The following is a 26724-nucleotide window of genomic DNA, read 5'->3' on the forward strand; positions in this document are numbered from 1 at the left end:
CGATGATATGGTCAAAGTTAATCTAAAGCCAATGATGGACAAAATTCAGAAAGATCTTCAACGTTTACATAACTTGCATCTTTCTATTATTGGTAGGGTCAATGTGGTGAAGATGGTGTTTTTTCCTAAGATTTTATATCTATTCAGAGCAATATGCCTAGAATGTTCAACTCAATGGTTAAAATCAATAGAACGTATGTTCTCTAGCTTCATTTGGGTGTACTCACAACCTCGGCGGGCCTATAAATTCCTCACTCATTCTAAGGATAGGGGTGGATTAGCACTCCCAAACTTAAAGGCATACTACTGGGCCTCAGTTTTATTATATAGCAGAGAGTTAATAAAAAATGTGGTGGAGGAGGAGGTACCAGGGGACAGCACACCATCTATTTTCCAATTGGTTCTAGCTAGCGAGAGTAGGGGATACTTTTGGCATCATCTGCACGACAGCTACCATAAAAAAGTCAGATACAAGTCGGAATTGTGGAGAAATTAATACATAGTAAAATAAGTACTATTGGAGTAATGTACTCTCTCATCAATGCAGTATTTCCTGATGATATGGAGAAAATATCACAGAAATGGCAGGAAAAAGAAGGAATATCTAATGATGACTTTAATTATACTTACTCCATGTCACAATCTATCCTCATGTCCACGAAATTACAAGCACAGTTTTTTAAAACATTTTTTTTTATATTATATGCCAGATAAGATCGCCAAGTGGGAGATTGGTAAGGGGTCACTCTGCCCAAGATTTATGTTATTTAACGCTGACAGTATAGATATTTTCTCCACATGTCACGAGCTAACAGCATTAAAGAAAGAGATAGGGAAATTTCTGACCGAAGTACTCCAAACTGAAATAGTGCTCTCCAGTGAGGTTATGTTACTAGGGGCGTTAGATCCTAGTAATGCAGGAGTAGGTCATGAACTTATCTTTATTGCCATGGCAGTCTTAAGAATGTGTATAGCCTCCACCTGACTGGACCCTAAGGTCCCATCGTTTCAGCAATGGTTAGCTAGACTGCTAGCAATTTCAAATATTGAAGCAGCCATCTATAAACGGAAGGGTAGGAAATTGAGCAGAAGAGGGGTGAGGATCTGGACCCGCCTACTAGATTGGTGCCAATTTCAAAATAACTTGTAAGCAGTGGAAGTTTCTTATTCATTCCTGACAAAACTATGTCCAGTAGTACTGTGATATTTATGTAGGTGGCAGGTACAGAAGTGTATAATTGATCGTATTGTGGAACAAGATGATAGACAATGTCATAATGAATAATGAAATTGTATGTATTCCTGTCTGACAAGGGAGGGTGGAGGGAGGGGTTGGGGGCGCTGTTTCTTTCTTTTGGGAAAAAAAACGAATACATTTTTTTTTTTTAAAAGAAGAGAAATGTTTCATAGTAGGGTAATTCAGAATTTGATCCAAAACATGAAGCAGTGTAAGAGGAGAAGGGAAACATTGAGGCAAAAACAACATATTGAGAGTGTAGTTGATAAAGCATATGTTGTGAAGCAGAAATTATTTATTTTAATACTGAAGAGAATGAGAACACTGTAAAAATAGTGTAGCATATAAACAAAAAAGCCAGAAAATCATAAATAAAAGTAATTTTTGTAAAATGTACAGAGAAGTACGGAAGCATGTGCCCAGTACTGAGCCTTTCTTTCACGAAGAAAGCAACTTGCAAAAAAAAAAATTAGTACATGCAGTTGAAACAACTGGTTGATGCTATGAGGTAAATAATGCTACTACCATTTCAAAATAAGAGATGGTTCCTAGAAATATAGAGGAAGAGATGACTGAAGAGGGACAAGTAAGGCATAGACATGCCCCTGTGTATAAATCGGAGCGTAGCAATATTTGTAGTGTTTGCCATAAATCAACAGATATATTGAGAACATTTTGACTTCATTTTCCATGTAAAAGTGTGAAGCAGAAAATTGTAATATTGCAAGGATTAGATCTGTGCAAGGTAAAGAAATATACTAATTTACGAGGACATTCAATGGGTGTCTGTCCAAGACAGTGTGCACAAGCATATCTTATCATTTCCGAATGGTGGCTGTTCATCATTCAATAATGTGAAATTCAGATAGAGGACTTTACTTTGTAAAAGGCCCAGCATTATGTTTAGGAGAAATGAACAACGCACTTTTGTATGGTACAGCATCAGAGGTTGAAAAAGTTTAAGATGATACACAATTTCCTTTCTTTTGGTTCTGAAGTAGAGTCTAGGGAAAATGAGCAATTGGTATATCCTGGTGTAGAGGAAGAGAACTCAGATGTTAGTATTGATAACTTTGCATGAGAAACATTCAGATTTAACCTCTTCAATGCCCGTGACAAGCTGGTCTCGTCATGGGCCGCGGTTGCGCTGTGCCCATGACGAGATCAGCTCGTCATAAACCCCGCCCGCTAATGAAACGGCCGGCACAGGGCGGGGAAAGGGGCGGGCACTGAAGGGGTTAATGCAGTTTCTACAGAGAAACCAACATATGTTTTAATATGTTGTCTGCACACTCATTACAAAGGCCAAACAAGAAATGATGATGTGTTGTCAAAAGGTGCGCAGGAAAACAGAGAAAAGGAGTTATAATTTGCTGTGTATGTATTTGTGGATAAACACTACAATTTGTCAACACAGCAGATCATGTGTAAGTACTGCTATGAAAAATTAGAGGACAACAAAATTCCTGCAAGAGCAATAAATAATAAGTTATAGTTGGTTGAAATTTCAGAGGAAATTTGACATTTAAATGTTTATGAAAGAATATGGATACAATTTACACCCACTCCAGGCAATGGTTCATATGGAGCTAAAGGCAGAGAAACTACCACCAACTGAGCTACAGAAAAGCCTGAAAGTTAGAGTTGTGCATTTAGCTTTAGATTTTAAACGTAATGTTGAAACTGTGGGTGTGAAGAGAGATATGGATGAACTGATTATATTCCAGTGAATGGTGTGCCCACAAAAAACAAAAAAATCTGCCAAGAAATAGCAGATGTGAATAAGGTAAAGAATGCTACAATCTATCAGAAACAGAAAAATGTGTATTAGAAAGATGTGGATGTTCACACAGATGGAAGTTGCATGGAAGAAGAAATGTTACCTTTAAGTACACAGTTTGAAAAAGTGGCTAAAACAAAGTCTGAAGAAATCTATGGGAGTAGAGTATCCATTCACTGCTTTCAAAAGGGGGATACCATTGAACTGTAACAAATGAAAGAAGCTAAAGAAGCTCCAATAAGAGTCTGGAAGCAAAGTTTAAAAACTCGCTGTTTTCCACAACTATTTCCAACTGAAAAAAGCAGATGATATGACAACATTCCAGTACAAATACCAGCAGCTGCGTATGGGTCAACCAGATTATATTTAGAGGATCCTAGATTTTGTCAAAGTGTTCTATATATGTTCCGTCTGCTATTTGAAAGTGAATTGTGTGGGCAATCATACGCTTCTAACCATATTCTGAAGACAGGAGTTAATTTACAAAATGTGTTCACAACAGACTTTGTTGACAAAATTCATCGAAAAGATAAGAAGTTGGAATACAATTTGATAAATTTGATAGCATTTCAACGCGGCACCAATGAATTATGGTATCGTGGTCATTGTGAATCACAATGTGTGTTATGAAATTTAGGTGCACCGACTTAGTTTGTCACCCTCAATTTTTTAATAGTTATTTGGGGAGAAATATACAACCAGAGTGTAATTTTGAAATTAATATATCCACCACCCTTACACACCCCCGTAGCCCTACACAAACTTACAAATAGACAAATGCGTGACTTTTTGAGTATACATTCATGTATTCTTAACAGCATTCCTCAGATGACCCAAAGCTGACAAGAAAAATTCTACAAAGTGCAACTTGTGGAGTGCAAGCTACCAATACAACCCTAACTGATCAGGGAATGCCCGTTAAGCTGGGTTTCCCCCTTCATGGTCCCTCATAATTTGCTCTATAAAATCATAAATTCTTAGCAGCATTCCAGTAATAAACAAAGACTAACAAGGCGAGTTTAGAGTGCCAAGTGCAAAGTACAAAGTGCTTATTCAACGATAGTGAAACCGGGAGTACCCATTGAGCTTAAGTCTCCCCATTCATAAACCATCACAGTTTTCAAAGAAAATTCATACTTTCTTAGTAGCATCCTACAAGTTACAAAAACTAACAAGAAGGGTTTATAATTTCAAAGTGCAAACAACTTATTTGATCTGTATTGATCCGGATGAGCCCTTTGTCCTTTGGGCTTAATCCCCTCTACTTTACATAGTTGTGTGACCAACCCAGATGGTCAAGCGCTCCCAAATATCCAAACCCTTCTTTTTGTCTTGGATTCCTTTTTAGCATATATTGCTTTCTCCAGGTTGTGAGTCAAAAGCAATCAGGGAAAACATTGCTGAAAGGAAGGGGGATTGGCATCCAGCCATGCCGAGGCAATACACAGATTAAGGATAGCCATAGCGGAAAAGATCAAGGCCCCCCCTCCTTCCTTCCAATGGTATCCTGCACTCCCAACAATATCACAGAAGGGGTTAGAGATACATTCAGGGACAAAAGATCCTTAAAATAACCAGCAATTTCCTCCAACAAAGGACAAAGACCACCACATGTAGCAAACATTTGGACTAAATCAGCCCCATATCCAGAACAACGGGGACACCTGGTACCTTTGCAATCCCCCATTTAGCAATTTTGCTCAGGGTGTAATATAGGAAGAACACGTTTTGTAGAACTGGACTTGAAGATTCGCAGAGAGTAAATAAGATTGTGCGTATAGGAGTGCTTGCTGAAAAGCCTTATCAGTAATGCTATTTTCTATTGCCATTTCCTGGAGATCTTACTCAAATCATCTGTCACCAGACTATTAGTCATATTATAGAGATTCCCTATTTGTCAATTAGTTTTTACATAAGTTCACATTTGTCAAATCTGGAGGTTGCTCCCCCCTCACACTGTAAACATTTCCTAATTAGTAAATATTTGCAGAAATCTCTTTGGCTAAGGCCAAAATTCATGCTTAAATCCCCAAATGATATGATGCCATCAGGGGAAAAGAAATCTCCAAGTTTATTGACCCAGCCTTAAACCAGGTTGCCAAATGATGGTCCCCAAATATCTCCGGCAAGTTCCTCTTGTTTCTAGTTGGGGTATATCAACTCAATTTGCCAATACCAAAAGGTTTGTGCACTAAGATAAACACCTTGTAAGTGCCCATAAGGGTCTTAAATCTCACTCTCTTATAATATCCTAATTCCAGTTGCAGCTAAAAGGAGCCCCATGCTTCTGGCCCGACCAATAGTTCAAATGGCGAGGGAAGATCTAAGATTTGATTGTGGGGCGATCTTGTAGCAGCAGAGGGCAATGCTGCAAGATAGTTGCCCAATAATACAGTTTTAGATTGGGGAGTGCCCAACCATCTCTATCCTGCGGGAGTAATAACAACTTAGTTTATAGATTTTCTGGGCTGAGAATAAGCCCAGAAAAATTGTGTAAAAAGATTATTACATTTCTTTAGTGATTAATTAGAGAATGCTAAAGGAATGGCTCTAAAAAAGTATAAATTTTTCAGAAAAACAATCATTTTTAAAACATTACATCTACCCACTAAAGAAAGATGCACATTATTCAGCTTGTACAATGAGTTCTTAGTCTCAGTGGCTAGAGGGGCTACATTTTCCTCAACAATTAGATCAGGATTAGCCAAAATATTAATCCCAAGATATTTAACTTTTGTACAACCCTGGAATCAGACCATTCAATTTTCTCTCTCAAAATTATCTGTGTCTTTTCTTTATTCAGAGCATAGCCTGACACATCCCCAAAGCGTTGAGCTTCAAATTCAATCACCACAATTGAAATTAACAGGTCACGCGTTACCAGCACTATATCATCTGCATAAGACATAATTTTTGTATCATGGCCATGCCTATGAATTAGCAGAATAAGCGCATTCTTTTCTAACTTCTTGATGAACGGGTAAATATACGATGCGAAAAGCAAAGGAGAACAAGGACACCCCTGGCGGGTCCCCCATGAGATTTGAAACCGTCCCGTCAGCACCTCATTTATTAAAATGCTGGAAGTAGGTTTAATATAAAATACCTGTACAGCCCGAATAAAACCGTGACTGATCCCCATCCTCTGCATGGTGGTCCACAGTAAAGGCCAGGAGACCCGTTCAAAGGCCTTTTCGGTGTTGAGCAAAATCAACACCATTGGGTTTCCTGTATCTGTGTTATGTCAAGCAGAGTGATGGTTCTTCTGACATGATCGATAGTACCTCTTCCAGGTAAGAACCTATGCTGCCATTTAGAAACTAGTTTATCAATTATTAGCGACAGGCGATAATACATTTTAGAATCTCCATTAATTAAAGTTATTGAGCGATACAAACCCAGTTCCTGGATGGGTTTATCTTTTTTAAGAAAGATAATAATTTTAGCAGACAACAGGTTTGAGGGAGGGCTGCACCACTGAAAGTTTTCTCTAGCAAAATTTTTAAAATCTCTTTAAGATGAACCTAAAAAACTTTGTAAAATTCAATGGGTATAAGGTCTAAACCAGCGGCCTTGCCATCCGGCAAACTGGTCAGTGCAATGGCAGTCTCCTCCTAGGAGGAGGGCCTTCTAAATGCTCTCATTCCTCCCCATTCAGTGTGGTCAATGAGATAGGATCTAGATACTTATCAATAGCATTCTGTCTAGCCTGATCATCACCTACCCCTTTCTTGGTATACAATGCATAATAGAACTGATGGAAAGCTGCCCTGATGTTATCTGGATCTGTTACCACCCCAGCCATTGGATCTCAAATCACTTGGATCCCGTTGCATGTAATTTGCTGTCTAGTTATCATAGCAAGATGATGACCTATTTTTTTGCTGAATTCATAGGCCTTTTCCCTGGAAGTGGCCCACTTGGAGGTGGCCCTCAAGGCTAGGATTTCCCCAATTGCCACCTTGGCAGTTGCTACCTCCAACTGGGACACATTCACTTCTTCCTTTTGCTGGACAACACGTACAAGTTTATCTTCTGCCATCGACAATTGTTTTGTAGTTCTTGTAACAAACATTTATCTTCTTTGCCCTTCCTTAATGAAAACTGAAGAGTTTTACCCCAGATACACCACCCCTATAGGCGCAGAACCAATATTTCTTTCAAAATATTCCGCAATCCACCCTATCATATGATTTCAATACTACCTATTATATAGCAGCGCTCTCTCAAAGCTCCAGGCAGAAGCCTTCCTGCTGAGACCTTTCCCCTTAATCCCTAATATTAATGGATTATAATCCGACATAAACCGGGGGAAAAGCTCAATATTAACATCCTAGATTATAGAAGAGGATACTATAAAGTAATCTAATCGTGCATGCGATTGGTGTGGCGTTTTGTAATAAGTATACACATAATTAGTTGGTCTCAGGCTAGACCATACATCTAGCCCATGGTCACGACAATGTTCTACGAGTTTGTAGAGGTTTTGATTTCTGACTGGTATAAATCTGATGACCATCCATAACCCAGTCACAAGGTAGATTAATATTCAGATCTCCACAAATTATTATGGGTAGGGGCCAATGTGCAAGCTCGTTTGTGAGCCAGTCAAAGACCCCAGGTTCATCAGCAGTGCTGCCATAAACTGAACAGAAAGTAAAGTTAGAAAAGGAAAACAGCTGGCCTTCTGTTAGAATGTACCTCCTACGAGGGTCCACCTTGGTTTGCGTGCATTGAAATGTCTTGCTCTGGGCTAAAATTGCTACCCCTCGAATGTGTGCTCTCTGTGAAGTCACCCTATCAGGGAGTATACCATTGTATTTAAATCTCCCTTCTGTGCCCCTTCAATATGAGTCTCTTGCAGGCTGACTAGATCTGCACCTGAGAGTCGTAATCCTTGTGAGACGTTCTGCCTCTTCTGCAAATCATTTAATTCACAGAGATTAAGGGTGGTGACCTTAAAATTCTTTTATACTTGGCATTTAGTATACCTGAGATACTCCTTACCACACCTGAACTATTATACACAATACTTCCTCCTGTTGCTCGGAATAAACAGCATTAAAAAAAGCACGTCTACAGGAGGAAGGTTGGGATCCGGTGGAGACAGCTGATTTTTAAGATACACCAGTATGGTATTGTGTACCATTGGTGAGGCTTGAAGGGGTAGGGGTGAATTTACATTTGAGGAGACTGCTTTCCCTACTTCAGCCCTTCTAAAACAGGGCATTCTTATCTGCGGGCTGCTTAATGTAAGATCATTACCCAAGCATTGCGTGGAAATTCAGTTACTGCTGGAACTCCAAGAATTAGATGTATTATTCATGACAGAGACTTGGACCTACTCAGAGTGTGAGGCAGATACAGATTGGGCTTGTCCACCTGAGTATAACATTTTCCACAAACCGAGACTGAGTGGGAGGGGAGAGGAGTTGGTGTGATCTACAAAGCTTCCTGGAATGTTGCTACAAAAGATATTGATGTAATTGAAGGATTTGAATTACTCAGTTTTGCTATTAAGGACGCTCATGGACATATTTTAACTGGGGTTGTCTGTTGGAGACCATTAACAATATGGCTGCCACTCACGCTCGATTAGTGATTTTGGGGGTTTTAATCTTTGGTTGAATGGGACCCTTGATTTTGGCTATAATAATGTCCTCCAGTCTTGCGAAGGCACTGGCCTTTACCAGCGGGTGGCCAAGGCAACACATAAGGGTGGACATACACTTGATTTAATCCTCTCAGGGGATCAAGTCCTCAATATCGTGGACATTTTGCCGATGGACTGGTCTGCCCATTTTTTGATTAAATTCTTCGTGCATAGTCCCTGCTACAATATTCAGGTAGCTAGTACTGTGAGCAATTATGTTAGCAGGGATTGGAAGGGCCTCTTAAGAAAGAGAGGACCAGCCACTGTGTTTTACCTGGAAGACTGTTTTTCGCCAGATAAGCAAGTGGAGGAGAATTATGTATCCCTCTTCTCACAGATTACCTCTGTACTAGACTCAACTGCCCCACTAAAAGATCATAAGAGAAGGGGCAGACCTTCGGCCCCCTGGTTTAATGATAAACTAAAAAAACTGAAACTTGATTGTAAACAGGCGGAGAGAAAGTGGAGAAGAGGATATGATGATAAGGATAAACTTATTTGGAAAAGTCTGATTGTGTGTTATAAGAAAGAAAGAAATATGGCCAAAGCAGACAATTTTTCCAATACTATCCTGAATGCTCATAATAGACCTAGAGGCATTTTTTAAATATTGAATAATTTAATTAGTCCTGACTGCACAAAGAATCAGACACCCCCCTCCCAAGATTTATGTGATAGTCTGGCAAGATTCTTTCATGACAAAATTAAAACCATTATTGCTGACCTGGGTGGGGATCTTCGGCATCCTGAGTTAGAAAGTATAGAAATCAACGGTCTCAGTGGCTGCTCTTTGGGTGGTAATAAAGTCATACCTAGAGGCGCGGAGAGTCAGTCTTTTAATAATCTAACTGAGTTTGCGATACTTTCAGCAGAAGACTTTGGTAAGGTGGCCCTAGGGATTTCTTCGGGCTCACCTTTGGACCCCCTGCCACAGAAAATCTGGAAGGAGTTTGAAGCAGAGTTGTTTCCTACACTCCAGCTGATCTGTAATCAGTCTCTCCTTAGTGGTGTGGTCCCGTCCCAGTGGAAACAGGCACTGGTGACTCCTCTGTTAAAGAAGTCCACTCTGGACCCTGTCAGTCCCAACAACTATAGGCCTATCTCCCTCTTGCCTTTTCCGGCCAAAATTGTAGAAAGAGTGGTTGGAAGCTACCTCTCAAAACACCTCGAAATGAACAAAATCCTAGAGGATGTACAATTTGGCTTCCAGCCTGCGCATGGCACTGAGACGGCTTTGGTGACCGTGATGGATGAGCTTCGGATGCGGGCAGACAGAGGGCAGGCAGCAGTCCTTATTCTGCTTGACCTGTCTGCCACATTCGATACGGTCAACCATGTCATCTTGCTGAGGAGGCTGAGGGAGGTAGGGGTGACTGGCCTTGCTTTGAGTTGGTTTCAACCCTTTCTTTCAGACAGGAGTCAAGCAGTGGCAATTCCCCCTTACCAATCTGCCTTTACCAACATCACGCATGGCGTACCCCAGGGTTCCGCAATTAGCTCTATTCTATTTAATATCTACATGTTACCCCTGATTGCTGTTATTAGGGCTTATAATATTAATATAGTAAATTATGCCTATGACACGCAACTGATTCTCTTCTTAGAGAGAGATCAGTTGACTTCTTTGGAAGTGTTTCATGGCTGCCTGCGGGCCATGGCTCACTGGTTGAGGAGTAACTCTTTGCAATTTAATGCTGGAAAGGTTCCTTCTGTGTTGCCTGTAAACCTCTGGCCTTTATATTCACCTACCGCACTGCGGCCGGTGGAGAAGGTTCGGAACCTGGGCGTTATGTTTAATAACAAATTAACATTGGAGGCTCAGGTTAACCAAATGGTGGGAAGTTGCTTCGCCATCATTCGAACTCTGCGAAAGATCTTTCCCTTAATGCCTTCCCAGGTGCGAGCACTAGTAGTACAAAGTACTATACTAAGCAGATTAGATTACTGCAATGCGCTGCTACTTGGGTCCCCGAAATATCTTTTAGATAGACTTCAGTGGATTCAGTCAGTAGCAGCCAAGTTAGCATTAGGCTGGCCTAGAGATTCCTCATCCTCACTGGCTATGGCGGAGCTGCATTGGCTCCCAATTAGACAAATAATCCAGTTTAAATTTCTCTGTTTAGTGTTCAAGGCCCTGCATGGGATTGGGCCCGTCTCCATGCAAAGAAAGTTTGAATAGTACACTCCAGGGAGATGCTTGCATTCCTCTTCAGCTAGACTGGTTAAAATACCGAGAGTCAAGAAAGTAAAATCAGGCGGCAGAGCCTTTGGTGTATGAGCTGCCAGACTATGGAATGAGCTTCCGCTGGAACTGAGACAAGTCAGGGACCTTTTCCCTTTTAGGAAGAGATTGAAAACCTGGCTATTCCCCAATATCTAGTTTGTTGTCAGCTCCTCGGGGTCTACCCATAAATTGTGCGCTCGTGATTGTCAGCACTAGGATGCCTGTTAGGTGACAGTGCGCTTTACAAGTGAAATAAATAAATAAATAACCTCATTGTGTGGACTGCCTGCCACCCTCACCCCAAACCTCAGCCCTCCCCAAACCCCCTCCAAGAGCCAAGCAATCAGGATATGCCTCAATGATGTACGCCTGGCTAGATAACCCACCACGCAACCAAACCGTGCTGAAATAAAATAAACTTTTGATTATTTGGACATGCAATACCTATTTCACTTTGGCCTGTCCCCCTCCTTTTTTCTTATTTTAGAACATGAAGCCGATAAGCCCAATGTTAAAGTCCACTTGGATGGCTAACATTACACAGTTTTGATTTAAGTTTGTTGAAGTACTCCTGAGCCTTGATTTCTGAGTTAAAGCTGCGAGAAAAGCCATTTCAATTAACTTTAAGCATTGTGGGATTCATTAAGTAAACTTGGGCCCCTATCTGCTGAAATGGAGCAAACATTTGGCAAAGACTCCATATGCGCTTGACTGTTGCATGAGAGAAGTCCGGTTTAGCAAAGAATGAGACCCCTTCAAATTCTTTTTTCGAATTCGGGGGAGTTTGTTCATAGACTCGTTGTCTTCTTAACATGAAGTTTCCAAAATAAACTAGAATAACTCCAGGTCTCTCCACTTTATTTACCGGTTGCTTCTTTATCATAAAATGAAGATGTGCCCGTTGTATCTCCTTCTCCCAATTCCATTCAGAGTGGACGGGGAATGCCCATTTTAGCAGGTTCACTATAAACTGTCGGGGAATGTCTCCTTCAACCCCTTTGGAGATCCCGAGGAATCAGAGGTTATTCTGGCACTGTCTGTTCTCTTGATCCTCTAACTTCCACATGACATCAGTCATACATGCTCCATGAGAGATGTTTGTTTTAAGGCACCAACTTCTGTTTCAAGACTCTCTGTGAGATTTTCAATCATGCTGATGGGTTCAGCTATGTCTCAACAAGTTTTGCTCAGCTTCCTGCTCCCGCCCTGGAGTTTTTTAGACAGCATTTTTGCCAGGCTATTATCATTCCAAACTTCCTTTTGAAATGTGTTTAATTGAGTGAAAAATGAGAGACAGGGAAGGCTCACCCATGTCTATAATTGGCTTGCTTTGGTCTTGACCAGATTCTCTCACAGATTCATCTCCATTGGAGAAGGTGAGCTGCGTGCCAGAATAGTACCACTTTAGTTGACAGTTACTCCCCCTTCCCCTCTAGCTTGTTCTGTGCAGATTTGCTGCATTGCATTTGCCTCATTTGTGGTGCGGCTGCAGTTTGAATCTGAAGGTGCATCATCACTTGAAGACAAATTTCCATCCACGGTTGAATCTGATCCACCCCTCAGAAGTAACCAGTGCCAGGGTTATCTCATTTGCACTCTGCTGCTTTTACGGATCCTTGTGTTGCATTCCAGGTTTGGTCCAGCCTGTGGAAGGCAGTCACGTTCCTTTTGGGGTTCTTTTGTATCCGTATCACCATTTTCCCCACCATATAGCCCAATTCCATTTCCTGGCCGTGACTAGATAATGATTCCGGGTCATCAACAAGCTTGATGCTCAGGGGGTGCATAATAGTGGAGGAGCGAACCTCCATCTCCTCACAGAGAGGCTCAGTGGATACCCCAGCCCCCAGAGAGCCCTCCACACTTCTCCCCTTGGAGCTAACAGTGCGAGAAGGGGGAATAAATTATTGATAGATAGTTGTGAGCCTCCCCGTCAGAGTGAACAACCCCCACAGTCACTTGCTGCGCTGTTTTCTCACCTCCTACTATGTCTCTTTTTCCTCTGCTTGGCACCTCCTGAGAACTGGCTTCATGGTTTGTGTCTGCAGGAACAATAGGAGCAGCGTAAGCTATCCCAGCTGTCGGTGGTGGGGGGCTCACTCCTTCGCCCCCTTTACCCCTCTCGTCACTATAGCTCCTCTGGAAAACACCCTCGAGGTCTGCATTGGCCCAGATTCCTGGACCACAAAAAGCTGAAGAATTGACATTGCAACACCTGCTGCCAATGAATCAAGCATAGTCCAACCTCCACAGCCAGGTTCAGGGCTGAGATGCAGCCACCAGCATCCTCTCAGCGAGACGTGCAGCAGTGCACGGAGCACGATCCGAAAGCTAGGTCACATAGCTGATGGCCGATCGTCGTAACTACACGGTTGCAGCGGGAGACGCCGCAGTGAAATACTCAGGCTCCATCTTGGTCCCCTAGAGTGACCCTCAATTTTGAGGAGTACACATAGGATGACTTTTTGAGAGAAGCAAACAAAAATATTAAGGACATAAATCTGAAGACACCAGGAGAGCTTTGCGCTTCAGATCCTATACATGTTTGAGGGTATTTTAACCATGTATTTCAAGCCATGCTTGCATTCATCTGCAAAAAAAAATTTACCTCCTGGAGAAGTTATTGATTTCTTGTGGTGTAAAGAGTACCAAGCAAGAGGTGCACCTCGTATTCATATTTTGTTGTGGATTAAAGATGCACCAAAATTTGGAACCGACACAGATGAGTCTGTACTTTCTTTCATAGAGCAGTATGTTCCATGTACCATTCAAAAAGAAAGTGATGAAAAAAGCCTAAACAGCAAATTCTGTGTTTTCAATCACATAGATATGGGAAGTACTGTTGGTGGAAGTGCAAAGCGAAAGGGAAATTTTACACTCAATGCCGTTTGGATTTCCAAGACCTGTTACTTCCAAAGAAAGAGTCAACAGTCTTTTGTCTGCAGTCAGGCATACACTTTCTCAAAAGTCATCCAAAAACACTTACAACCTGAGATAACAGAACCTTCAAAATATATGAACGACTACAATCCTGTCATTCTCAAAATGTAAAATGCCAACATGGCAATTCAGTTTACGGCTGACAACTCCGTCGATGTTGCATGTTCTGTTACTTCATACATAACGGAATCCGAAAAGTCAGAGATAAAGGATATGTGGAAAGAGATTTCTGATGAAAAGTCTTTAACAAAAAAACTGATCAGCTTCAGTTTGAAGATGCTTTCATGCAGGGAAATTGGATCTTATGAGCGCTGTGATTGGTTGAGTTCAGCTAGTTTGTACTCTAAGTCAAGAGGAATTGCTTGGGCGAGTCTAGGCATAGCATGCACATGAAATAGAGTGCAGAAGTCTTTTCAGGAAATTCAGTAACTTGAAGAGTTTGACCCAGAAAATACAGTTATTGTCAAAACAAACATGCTGGACACCTACTATCCAACATCTTGTAAATGAATGTCTTTATGAAATACTGCAAAACTATAGGTGTAGAAAGAATGTGACAAAACACATAGATGAAGGTTCATTTGCAGTGGTTGATTGTGATGGTTGCGTGGTACGACATAGGAAAGGCAGTCTAATTATTCATAGACAACTGAGTTGCAAGACTGCTGAAAAGAGTTTTTCTATTTGACACTTTTACAGCTCTTTAACCCTTGGCGTTCTGAATCAGAATTACTAGGAGAGTTTGACTTCTATAAAGACTCTATCAATGCTACACAGGAGAGCATTGAGTGTTCAGTATTTCCTAACGAATAGAAAATGTTACATGATGAAATTGAACAGGAAGAAACAATTGCTGCTGAGATAGCTGAGAAGAGTTTACAAGGCAGACAAAGTTCTGGTCCTCCAAAGTCAAGATCCTTTTGGACATTCAATAATGAAAATGAAGCTGCCATTTCAATGAATGAGGTCAAGACTGCAATGAAACTAGAAAGGCAGGAAGCTATTGATTTGGAAGAGTTAGTTGCACAACTAAACGGCGAGTGAAACTAAAGATATAAATAGGTGAAAGACAAATGGGCACATGCATCAAGCTAAGAAATAGCGAGTTCTTATTTGCGATTTTTAAGGAATCGCAAATAAGGATTCGCTATCTCCTATGCATGACGCAGATACCGAAAAATTACCGATTTGGTAAAAATCGCTAAATGCGTTGGCTAAAAAACCAAAAAAGTCGCTATTCGCTGAAAACACACATAATGCGATCTTGCGATTAGCGAGATCGCAAATAGCGAGATCGCTAATAGCGAGATCGCTAATTGCGAGATCGCAATTTTAGAGAGTCGCATTGGGAACAGCCTGATGACATCAGAACCAGGAAGTAACTCTTCCCATGGTGCATTCTGTGTCCAGAGGAAGCCAAAGCAGGAAGCTGAGTGCCTGTAAAGTAGGCCTGGGCGAAAATTTCGTTCCGTTCGCGGAAATTGCGATAATTTGACATTTTCGCGTTCCGCGGAGAGCGCGAAAATGTCAAAATTTCCGGTTTCCGCAGCTTGGCGATAATTTGTTTCTTGCTCGCGCTGTAAATTAATACATTCTCGCGATCGCCTTACCTGAATCCCTGCATTCGCCGACAAGTTTTCTTGATCCGGTCGCATCCTCCATGAGATGTTGTATTGTTTTGAGCCATTTGCGCTGTCTCGCGACAGTTCGTGCCCGCAGTGACGTCATGTGTCGCGCGATCACGTCTTTCTTCTCGCGATCATGCACCGCGAGACAACTCAAAACAAGATGGCCGCGCCCGCAAGCAACCACATGGGTAAGTTGGCGACCCGCAACCATGCAGAAAATCTCGAACATGCCGGAAAAAAACTTCCGCATCTTCGCGATATTTCCGCTTGTTTGCGATAATTTTAAACATTTTCCCGATAATTTGTGAAACTTAATTTCGCAAATTCCGCCAAAGAGCTGTGGAGAGGACCACTGAGCATCCATACAACTGCCAACCCAGGAAATGGCCAATACATAAGCTGAGGAGGGTGCAGGTGCCAGGAAAAGAAAACTGAAGTTCAGTGAGAGGGAACTAGAGTACCTCATAGAAGATGTCATGAAGAGCCATGACAAGCTCTTTGGGAAGCTCTCCCTTATAGTCCCAGAGGCAGAGAAAAGACGCCTCTGGAACAAGATAAAGACAAGGGTCAATGATGTGGGTGTGACACACCGCAGCATAGATGACTTAAAAAAACGCTGGTACGATTTGCGCAGCCGTGCCAAGGAGCGCATTGCCCAGAGGCTGAGGGAGGCTAAGAGCACCGGAGGAGGACCATCTACAGTCCCGGACAACACAGCCCTGGAGGACCTGGTCGAGGGCACAATCCTGCCGGAAGCTGCTGTGGGGGGTCACACAGATGGATACATCCGGCGCAGCCTGCAGTACTGAAGGTAAGAGGCACAATGATATACCCATCAATGTACATCATAATAGCGCCCATACAGTAATAAGAAGGCAGGCAGCTGTAACCAACCCCAGTCCACAGTCCATATACAGTAACTAATGCATCATGGGAGTTGTAGTCCCCTGAACCAATCATTGAGTCACATAGCACATAGTGTGACCATTGTGGCCAAGATGCATTACAGACAGGGAATACAGAGAGTGAGAACGTAATAGCAGACCTAATCACCATGTAGCTAAACATTATCCAATTAAATTCTAATCCTAAACTGTTTCACACCACAGGTGCTGAGGAAGGAGACAGTGATGACAGAGAATGCAGGGAGAGCGCCCAGTCCACCGCAGAGACTCCAGTCACAAGACCAGTCGAACCTCCCAGCACATCCCAGGCACCCACACGACGCAGGGCTACAGTCCCTCCCATGCAGCCAATGGAGAGCCCTCCTGAACCTGAAAGGGCAACTGCAGAAGGGCCGCCTCGGGTCAGGTCCCCCACCACCACCCCGCAGACACGCCTCCTGACGAGGCGAAGACGCATGGCAGGGGGCCAGAAAACTGCGCAGGAGCCATCGACACCAAATGTCTGGGGACCAGTTGAGCTGCAGATGACAAGGGTGCAGCGCCTGCAGGCACGCCACATGGGGGCCATCAGCCTTCAAATGGCCAAATTGAACAAAAACCTCTCCACCATGGCAGAGCGCATGAGTGACCTCACTCAAGCTATTGTGGAGGGCAACAGGGACACCAACGCCACATTGCATGAGCTCGTGCGTGTGATGCAGGAGGGACAGAATACCGAGAGGAGGAGGCATCGGCAATTCATCGGGCGCCTGTCTGGATTGACATGCTCCAACCTCAAGTTGAGCAATGCCACAGCACTGCTGTCACGTCGGTCGGTGGCAATGCAGATCGACATGGGGCATTGTTGTGGGGACGTGGCCAGGGCCCTTGGCCAAGTTACAACAGCTGTAGAGCAGATCCAGGCTGGTGTAGGTGGCCTCAGCAATGCCACTGGCGATGAGGGGAGTGAGGGGGCATCCAGCGTAAGCAACATGTCTGCGCCAGTCAGCACCGGCAGAAGGTGTAGTGCATGCCGTTCTACACCTACAATTCCACCAATGGGTGAGGAGGGCACTGCAGGAGATAGGCGCGTCGGTGTGCGTGGGAGGAGGCGCTGAGCAGTCACATCCCTCCGGACAATTGGCCATGGTGGCGTAACCATGGTCAGGACATACAGAGGGACTGCCAATGGAGTCCCAAACCTTATTCATCATCGTGCCTCGGTACATGACGTTAATGTATCCTCAGGCCACATGTCTGTTTAGACACCCAAGAGTCCATGTGCAAGTGACAATAAAAACTTTGCATTTGATGGATGATCGTTTCTGTCTCATTAATACGTACCTTTGATGTGATGTTGGGTGATGTGGGCACGTATCAACTGCCCCGCCGCATAGCATTCATGATGCGGGTGTGGTGGGTGTACAGGGGGCTGATTGTCCGCAGTGCCGTGGTCATCTATGGGTATGCGTATCGTGGGAGCTACGATGGGCTACATTGCACATGCTGCCACTATCCGACAGCAGCTCACCGGCAGGTCCTGCATCACAGGCCTAGGTCTGTGCAGGATGTGGAGGCGACTCTTGACCTATCCAAATGTCCTTTCAATCACATTACCTGTGCTGGTGTGTGGTGCGTTGTACCGCAGCTCCAGTTGTGCGCCTGTGTTCTACCATGGAGTCAAGATATTGTACCTCATCGCGCATGCACCATCACCTACAGGGTAGCGTGGAATGTGTATGTGTCAGGTTTGCCTTGCCATTACAGTATGCTTTAGTGTGCATGAGAATATTGTCTGACCTAGCAGGTGTCCCTCGCCATGTCCCCCCCTGAGCAGGCGTGTGTGAATGCCAATGTTTCGGAAGATGTATGGATCATTGATGCTCCAAGGAGATTGCGCTGCGATGTCCGACATGATGTCATCCACATTGCAGATTGGTTGGACGTGGATGGAGTGATAACAATTCCGGTCATGGAAGCTCTACTCATTGACTAATGGTGGACATATGGGTCGTGTGGGCTAACCAGCCATTCAATTCACATTAGGGAACTGTGCAGTCCTATTTGAATGGAGTCTTGGTGGAATCAAATCCTTTTGGGTTCTGGGGAGGCTGATGTGGTCGTGGGTCTGAGTCATCATGGCAGGCAGGGAGGTTCTCTAGACACGTGAGTGGAAGCCTAGTGATACCCCTCCCGCTAATGCCGCTACACCCTGGACACCTCATGATGCAGTGGGTGCAGGCAACATTACACCTGGACATGGGGACCCTTTGCATGGGTCCTCTGTGTGTAGCGCAGCATTGGTGTTTTCAATTCGGATATGTGGGTGAGTTGTATCACAGCGTTGATCATGTACTACTCATATATGTCCTCTTGGGTGTGTCACATCTGAGTGATGCGCAGGCAGTAAGCCCTCTCCTGGAATCTCCGTCTGCCCTGCCCTGCTGCATGGGTCCTCATCCTCCTATCACACATGTTGTGTGCCGCCTTTGTGTGCGTCCTAAATGGACTCATTGGTTAGTTGCAATAGCCCTCACCAGCTCCATCATTTTTTTTGCAGGGAAATGAGAAAAACATTTTTATCACCTGCTTCTGATTCTCCTTATTCTGCACTTGCTAAATAGCGAATTTTGGTGAAATCGCTATTGGCGATTTTTGATGCATCCATTTGCGGGTTTTTTCTGCGATTCCTTATTTGCTCCCGCAATCCTGGTTGGCGCTGATTCCGATTCGCTATCTCTGGGATCCCGGTATTTGTGAGTCAGTATTTTAGCGAATTTCGGGGATTTGTTTGATGCATGGGAAATCGCTTGATTGCGCTCGCAATTAGCTAATCGCTAATTTTGCGAGCTGTTTTTGGCTTGATGCATGTGCCAGAAAGTGAGCATCGATTTATCTTTGAGAAGAAAGAGTGTATATACACGTCATTCAAGCCTATACTGTTGTATGTCAGCTGTCAAGCTCGTACTAGTAAAAGATTTTTAATGCAAGTTCTCACTGCTTTCCTATAGAAGACCACAGAGTGTAACTTGTCATGTGTAGTATCCGCACCCACTGGATTAGCTGCACATAATATCAAAGGAATTACTTTACATTGATGTTTGATGCTGCCTGTGGAGCATGAAAATCAATCAATCCATCAATCAATCATGACATTTGTAAAGCGCACTACACCGCGAGTGTCTCTAGGAGCTAGGGGGCGAGGGGAGAAGCTGCTGCTGTTCGAAGAGCCAGGTCTTGAGAAGTCTTCTGAAGGTCAGAAGGTCTTCAGTCTGCCGCAGGTGGATGGGGAGGGTGTTCCATGTCTTGGCGGTGAGGTGGAAGAATGATCTGCCGCCGGTGGTCACTCTTCGGATGCGGGGGACGGTGGCGAGGGCACGGCCTGTGGAGCGGATCTGGAGGATGGGGGTGTAGAGGCTGAGTCGGCTGTTGAGGTACGTTGGTCCGGTGTTGTAGAGTGCCTTGTGTGCGTGGGTGGGGAGTTTGGAGGTTATCCTCTTGTTGACTGGGAGCCAGTGTAGGTCTCTCAGGTGGGGTGTGATGTGGCTGCGGCGAGGGATGTCGAGGATCAGGCTTGCGGAGGCGTTCTGGATGCGTTGAAGCCGTTTCAGGAGTTTGGCCGGGGCTCCTGCGTAGAGTGCATTTCCGTAGTCTAGTCTACTGCTGATGAGGGCCTGGGTGACCGTCCTTCTTGTTTTGGTGGGGATCCACTTGAAATCCTGCGCAGCATGCTGCGGGTGTTGAAGCAGGAGGAGGAGACAGCGTTGACCTGCTTCGTCATGGAGGGGGTAGATTCAAGGATGACCCCTAGGTTGCGTGCATGGTCGGTGGGTGTTGGGGGTGTTCCTAGTGCAGTCGGCCACCAGGAGTCATCCCAGGCCGAGGGGGTGGATCCGAGGAGGAGGACCTCCGTCTTGTCTGAGTTCAGCTTCAGTAGGCTGTTCCTCATCCAGTCGGCGACGGCCTTCATTCCTTCGTGGAGGTTGGTTTTGGTGGTGTGGGGGTCATTGGTGAGGGAGAGGATCAGCTGGGTGTCGTCGGAGTAGGAGATGATGTTGAGGTCATGGAGTCGTGTGATGTGGGCGAGTGGTGCCATGTAGACGTTGAAAAACGTTGGGCTGAGTGATGAGCCTTGGGGTACGCCGCAGTTGATCTCGGTGGCTTTGGAGCAAAAGGGGGGAGGTGGGCGCTTTGTGTTCTGCCAGAGAGGAAGGAGGAGGTCCAGTCCAGGGCCTTCTTTTGGATTCAGGCGTCATAGAAGCGTGTTCGTAGTGTGCGGTGGCAGACCGTGTTAAAGGCGGCTGACAGGTCCAGAAGGATGAGGGCCGCGGTTTCTCCGTCGTCTAGCAGGGTCCTGATGTCATCGGTGGCGGCGATGAGGGCAGTTTCGGTGCTGTGGTTGCTGCGGAACCTGGACTGGGACGGGTCCAGGATGCTGTTCTCCTCAAGGAAGCTGGTCAGTTGTTTGTTGATGGCCTTTTCGATGATCTTCGCCGGGAGCAGGGAGATGGGTCGTAAGTTCTTGAGGTCCTTGGGGCCCGCCTTGGGTTTCTTGAGTAAGGCGTTGATCTCTGCATGCTTCCAGCTCTCCGGGAAGGTCAATGTCTCGAAGGAGATGTTGATGGTTTTCTGGAGATGGGGTGCGATGGTGCTGCTGGCTGTGTTGAAGATGTGGTGTTGGCAGGGGTCTTCCGGGGATCCGGAGTGGACAGTGAGGAACTTCGATTTCCGATCGCGATCTAATCGACCCGCCATTTTGTGCTCCGCCGCCATTTTGTGTTGCCATCACTCAGGCAGCACGGCGAACAAAGTCTATTCTGTTTTTTCCTGCAGCTTCGTGTTAAAATAGCCCTTCTGCCTCTATTTGCAAAGCTGGTGTTAGGACTGGCCGAGTACACTAATCCCTGTCTGGTTTTCCTAATCCCCGTCTCAACTATCTGTTGGTTCACACTATTCTTCTCTGACTTTATCTTATCGTCTGGCCTTCACTGTCCTCTGCTAGCATTCTCTCGTTTCACAACTGTCCTCCAACACACACAAACGTATCTCGCCACCTGCAAGTTTGTTACGAATCCGTTAATGAATTAGTTTAAGGGAGGGGTGACGAACACAGTTGGAGGAGAGGTTTCTTCGAGTCATCTGACACTTTTGTTTTCAAATCTCTCCTATTGGTTTTGTCCTGTTTTCCAACTTTTCTTATTGGCTCTTTCTTGTATGTGCTGGGTGTATACTTGGTTAATGTATATGTTACCTATATGGTATAAAAGTTTGTGCGCCACAGAGTGAAGTGGCAGTCTCCTGAGAACCTACCTTGTGTACTTCTGGGATAACTGTACTAGCTGCAGCTAATAAATCTGATCTTCTAACGCCTAACAGAGTGTCCCGTGTCTCTGTGTAACTGAGCAGGAGAACCCAGGAGATTATGGCGTACCCTGCGCCGCCAGGCCCAAAAGGTTCTGGTTCTTCAACTGGCGCCCAATGTGGGGCGGTTTCAGTGGTACCGGTTCTGCCTGAAGGTCGTGAGGAACCCCGCAAGAAAATTCCGGAGGATTCACGAGCCACATCAAGCGACCCCTGTATGTCGAAAGTGGTCCGAAGGTCTTTTGCAGCGTGGTTACTCCTTCCTGACAGCTACTAACAACCGCTGCCTTGACTGCCGCCCTGCCTTGGCCCTTCCTTTGATGATGTATGGTAAGGCGAGACGATAGACGGGCCTCTGTTGGTGTGAGAAGACGTCCTTAGTTAAGTATCTTCATGGGTCACGCCCACAATTTTTGTCCTTTGTCTTTTTAGCATTTATGGCTCTTAGATTCGACTATTGCAATAGCCGAAGCCGAGGGTAAGTGCATTTGTATTGCGTAAACTGAGTTTTACTCCCTTGAAGTTTGTGAACAGTCAGGTGAAATCACGAGAGGCCTGGTCTGACTAAGTTTGGAAAATTTTGTTGCTTTGGTTATAATAGGGATTCCCGACTTGAGGACTCTTGTCCGATTCCTTCGGTTGGAACTCCCACATATGAGCTCTATTCGAAACATGGTATTGGCCCCATTGCCTTTAACGAGGCATGGACCCGATACACGAAGAAAGATGGTGTTCTAAAATGGCCAGAAAATGGTAGCTTTGATCCCGATGTGCTAGATAATTTGGAAGCAGTTCTATTCAAAAGAAAAGCCCGGCCGGCAATGTTTGACTCTTTCCGCCTTTGGAAAAGGAAGCCAAACAGAAAGAAATTAAGCAAGCAAAACGAGATGGGAAAGCACAGGGTATGACAATTATACAGGCTGCCCAACAATTTAAAAATGATGAAATTGATAATGCGACTGAAATTTCAGAGACACAGCATCGCATGGCGTTAGATAAATGCTATCCGATGTTGCCTGTTTCCCCTTCTGAAAACAAGAAAGATATAGAAGAAGATCCCTTAATGTCCCATTTATTGAGGTTGCCTCCGCCCTATGCACAAAGTGCTAATGCACCCCAATTGTTACAGCCTGTTCAGCCGCCAGCGGTACCTCCGCCTGTTCCGGCTCTTCCGCATATGCCTCCTCCAGTATTACCGCCTCTGCCAGTGTTACCATTAACTTCAACTTCTTTGCCCTCATCTCCTGATTTTAGATCTCCTTTGCCTTCTGCTCCTCCTGCAATTATCGGTTCTCCTCCTGTCAGTTCTCCTAATACTTTGTCTCCAATTCTTATGTCTAATTCTCCGTCTGTGCGTAAGCGTCTCACAGATACTGTCACTGGTATTCTATCTCCTTTCTTTGGAGCTTTAAATGTGTCTCCGGCTTTTGCTCGAAGACAGTCTCGTAGTCAGTTCCCAGATTTTGAAGAACGAGAAAGGTTAGACTCTCTCGCACGTAAATGGATCAAAAGGGTCCTCAATACAGTGTGCCCGATATTATGCCTACTTTCTCACAATGGAATGCGCCTACGCAAAGATATGTTTTTAATGCAATGTTCGATACTCTCATTAAAGAATGGGAAGATGTGAATTCGAGTCCGATCCCACAAGATCTGCTAGATTTTCAGGCTGATTTTGATAAAGGACTTGTTGTAGGTTCCAAGGTTGAGAAAGCTGTAAGGACACTTATTTCTTATAGATCCTCATTGTTCTCTCAGGCTTCCCTTGATTCTGATCCGTCGGTTAGGTTAACACTGAAAAACTATCCCATGAGAGAGGTTCCTCCAGTATGGAAGGAAGAGGTTGCAGCAGTAGGTGCCAATCCAGCTATTCCTGCTCATTTTCAACGTATATGGGTACATGTTCCATGGAAACGATCTGAAGTGTTGGCCCTTAAGCAGACTCTACCAGATCCTCGTAAGAACCCTGCAGGTTATTACAAAGAATTATCACAGACGGTTGATGCTTGCATCATGAATTTAGCAGATATCGATATGTTGATGGGAAATGTAGTCCCACAGACAACATGGGCTAAGATTGGTAAGGAGAATCACACACAGGAATTAGGTGCTACTTGGGATGTTATAACTACCACAAATAGAGACCAAGTGGGTGGTGCAAAGCCTGAAGCTTTGATTTCGGAACTCCCCGGTAGGATTATTACGTTAATGAAAACTATGATGCCTGCATTGAGAGTTAACTGGGATAAACTAGCAGCATGCAAACAAAAGAAAGATGAAAGTGTCTCTGATTTCTTCACTCGTTTTGAGGAGACATTTATTGATCACAGTGGTCAAGATATGGCTACAGAGGGTGGACAGAGATTATTTGAGGACAAATTCGTATTTAATCTGCTTCCCGAGCTGTCATACAAATTGAAAGACTCTGAAAGTTCATGGGTTGTTTCTTCTTCTGCCCAGATATTGGCTACTGCACAATATTATGAAAACAGAGATAAACCAAGAGAAAAAGACGAAAGAATGAAAAACGAAGGTTCTCTTGCAACAAGCTTATCCTCCTCGCTATGTTCAACCTCAGTTTCAACAGCCTCCGCAGTTTCAGAGGTTGTATCGAAAACCTGAATCATACATTCCGCGACCTTTGTTAGGACCTAATCAATGTGCCTATTGTAGAGAAGAAGGTCATTTTAAGAATAGTTGTCCGGTTCTATTGCAGCGCAATGGAGCATCATCTGCTCCACGAGGTTGTGCTGGCCTCCAGTCAGCAAGCAGAGGTAGAGGTCGAGGTGTGTTGACTCAAGAACAGCGTGCTCTTCCTTCTCCCAATTCTGTGAACTATTTTGATCAGCAAAATGTTAGGTCTACGCAATATTATAATGAAGATTGTTATATTGAAAACGGAAATGAGAGTCTTCATGCCAACTAGGACAGCCATGGACAAAGTAAGGGAGTTGTGTCGATTCCAGTATATCAGAATGGACCTTATGTTAGCGTCACTACAATGGGTGTTTTAGAGCCATTTCTTCTAGATACTGGGGCGATGAGAAGTTCCATCATTCATTCTAAACTCCCTGGGGCACCTTTGTCTGGCTTAACGAATGTTTCTGTAGGATTTTCTGGCGCCCCTGTTCGCAACCCAGTTTCTTGCCCTTTGCCTATTTCAATTGGCCCTTATGATTTGGAAGCTCCACTTCTCTTGACGAATGGTTGCGGTGAGAACCTGTTGGGTTTAGACCTATTGAAAAGAATGCATGCTACGATATATTGTTCTCCTTCTGGTGTACATCTTACTTTAGGACAGAAACTGATTTCTCCAATGTATTTGTCCAAAGATCAGTTTCCACCTGAATTGCTTTCTCTTCCAGCAACGCTTTGGGCCACGGGTCCGAACGATGTGGGTTGTCTTGAGATTCCACCTTATGTTGTCACTCTTAAGCCCAATGTTGAATTACCGCGTATCCTGCAGTATAGAATTTCTACTGAAGGTGAAAAAGCGCTTTTGGAAATCATTCATGACCTGATTCAGAAGGGTGTGGTTGAAGAAACAAGAGGTAACACATGCAATAGTCCTATTCTTCCTGTTCTTAAACGCACTGATCCTTCTCAGCCACCTGTATATCGTTTTGTGATTGATCTCCGGGAGGTAAACAAAATTGTTGTACCGCGGTTTCCCGTAGTATCGGATATCACTGCTTTGTTGACAATGATACCTTCTACAGCGACCTGGTTTTCTGTTATCGATCTAAAGAATGCCTTCTTTAGTATTCCCATTGCAGAAGAGAGTAGGGACATTTTTGGCTACTCTCTTGGAGGCCGAAGCTTCTGGTTTAAGCGCGCACCTCAAGGCTATTGTGAAAGTCCCTCTATTTACAGCCAAGCTTTAAAATGTCACCTTGATACTTTCCATTTGCCGTCTGGTGCTGCTCTTATCCAATATATGGATGATTTGTTAATCGCCGCTGATTCAGAAGATATCTGCAAAAATGTCACTGTTGCATTGTTACGCCATTTGTTTGATCTGAATCATAAGGTTTCACCCTCCAAACTACAATACGTTCATAGAGAGGTTACCTACTTGGGTCATCTCCTATCAAAGGAGGGACGACGATTAACGCCGGAATGAATTCAGGCGGTTACGCAAATGTCTGTGCCATCCACACAAAGGGAGGTATGTGCCTTTCTGGGTATCACCTCTTACTGTAGGCAGTGGATCCCTAACTTCTCTCTGATAGCCAAACCTTTGTTGGCCCTCACTTTAAAAGATATGCCTTAGCCCCTTCCATGGACTGATGAGTGCCAAAAGAGTTTTACCGACTTACGTACTGCTCTGTGTTCCGCTCCTGTATTGGGTACCCCTGATTACAGTAAGCCTTTTACGCTCTATGTTCACGAAAGAGAAGGTTGTGCGTTGTCAGTTTTAACACAGCGATTTGGAGACAAACAGCGACCATGCGCATATTTTTCGGCTACGTTAGACCCAGTAGCTAAAGCATTGCCTAGTTGTCTCAAAGCAACAGCAGCAGCAGCAATTTCTATTCGACAGTCTGCTGGAATAGTGTTGGATAACACTCTCATTGTCATGGTACCACATGCAGTGGATACCTTACTAAATTGAACGAAAACGCAGCATCTTACGAGTGCTCGTCTAACTGGATACGAGCTGACGCTGTTAGCTAGTCACGTACACATCAAACGATGTAATACCCTATATCCAGCCACTCTGTTGCCCCTTCCAGATGAGAAAAGTGTTGAGGAGCAACATGATTGTTTCTTCCGTACTGAGGAGGAGACAAAAGGAAGAATTGATTTGAAAGACACACCGCCAGAGAATCCGGATGGAACTCTATGGGTAGATGGTTCTTTTTTTAAAATGCCTAATGGGGATACAGTTTCAGCCTATGCTGTAACTACTTTGCATACAGTTGTGGAAACAGCACGTATTAGGCATAATTCAGCTCAAGCAGCAGAATTGATAGCATTAACAAGAGCATGTGTACTGTCAAAAGGGAAGAGAGTG

This window comes from Triturus cristatus, chromosome 5_2 (genome assembly GCF_964204655.1).
Source record: "Triturus cristatus chromosome 5_2, aTriCri1.1, whole genome shotgun sequence".
Lineage (NCBI taxonomy): Eukaryota > Metazoa > Chordata > Amphibia > Caudata > Salamandridae > Triturus > Triturus cristatus.